We start from the raw sequence: 1,557 nt of genomic DNA on the forward strand, positions 1-1,557 counted from the left end.
CATGCAATGATCAGCTATCCTTCGCACATGTGGCAGTGCCAAAAACAGATGTGCACATGCACGCCGGCCAGCTGATTGTCAGGTGTGCATGCACGCCAGAACTTGGAAGTTCAGCTTTTCCAGAGGGCGGCCCAAATGAGCGCGCACACGCAGGTGGGATATTTCCATGTTACTTTTTGACACTCAGTGCCAAAAAGGTTCACCATCACTGACCTACAAGGTCCCTTCCGACTCTGTTAATTTGTATCTATCTGCAACACTCCAGAATAAACAATTGTTGACAAGAAAAACAAAAAAGGTTTGGATGGTGGAGTAGAGTAGAAGAGAAAGATCTGGAGAAAAGCACAAAACACAAAGACCTGCAAATAGAATGATTGTGGCAAAAGAAAACAAAATATACCAATAGTAATAGGCTTCTGCTGCACCATTTGAACACCACCAGCATTAACCAAATCACTGTCAGGCAATTGCAACCAAGAACAGCTTACCTCCTGCAATGAGTATAGTATAGTTAAATAACATTTGCCTATACAGGTTCCTTGGGAAGGATTTGATAAGTGGACAAAAATGCCAAATCCAGACTAAACATCTGGTTTATTATTATTAACCATAATTATGAAGGGTTTGGGAGCTAATTTGGACCCTTTTAGCTGGAAATATCACGTAAAATAAGGTGAGTGATAAATTCTACAGGTAACTGGGAGTTTCCACATTTGCTTACGCATGTATGATATCAGGTTGAAGAAGGTAGCATTAAAACAACATCAGGGTTCTATAGTTTTCTTTTATAATTTTCCTTGGATTTCCCTCATATCCTAGGGGAGAAAGAGCACAGCTCTGGTACTTAGAATGGATTGTACCATCTGGTTGGATGGATCTCTGTTGCTTTAGCATGGACAAAGTTGATCTGAAGGCCTTAATGATTTAGTATAATCAAGCTATGTCTAGATATTTTCAACAGATTCGTACTTCATGTTAAAATTCCAAAGCCTACATGCTAGCTCACTGCATTTGATTAATAAAGTATTTCTGATAGTCCCTCCTCTATGTGAAGTTCCTGGATGTGGAGAAAATGGCAATGTCAAAATCCAGCCTGAGTATCCAAATAACCCCTGTACAGTATGGAAAACCTGCACCTCTGAAGACCTGAATGGCACTGTCTCTTTATCTTCAGAAAGATTGCCAAAATTTTCCTATTTTATATTGAGCTCCACTTGATTATTGATTACAGCCAATCACCAGAATTATATAATTTATTTTAAGTAGTAGTGTCTGTTATGCCTTTTTTGTTTCGTTATTTCTTTGCATATAAAATCACACAATTGGGGACGTTAACAAATGCAGTCAATGTAAATAAATAAAAATATATTTTGAGTTACATTTCATAACAATAAACAGACTTCCCTTTGGTGTGGAGAAACATTGGATTATATTTTTATTGTACTATAACACAAAAAGTATTTTTCACTGTATTAAATTACAGAATACTTAGTAAGTTCATAATAAGATATACTTAGTATACCATTCTTAGAAAAATGGTTCAATGATTGTTTTAGA

Source organism: Natrix helvetica, assembly GCF_964273705.1.
Source record: "Natrix helvetica genome assembly, chromosome: 1".
NCBI classification, from domain to species: Eukaryota; Metazoa; Chordata; class Lepidosauria; order Squamata; family Natricidae; genus Natrix; species Natrix helvetica.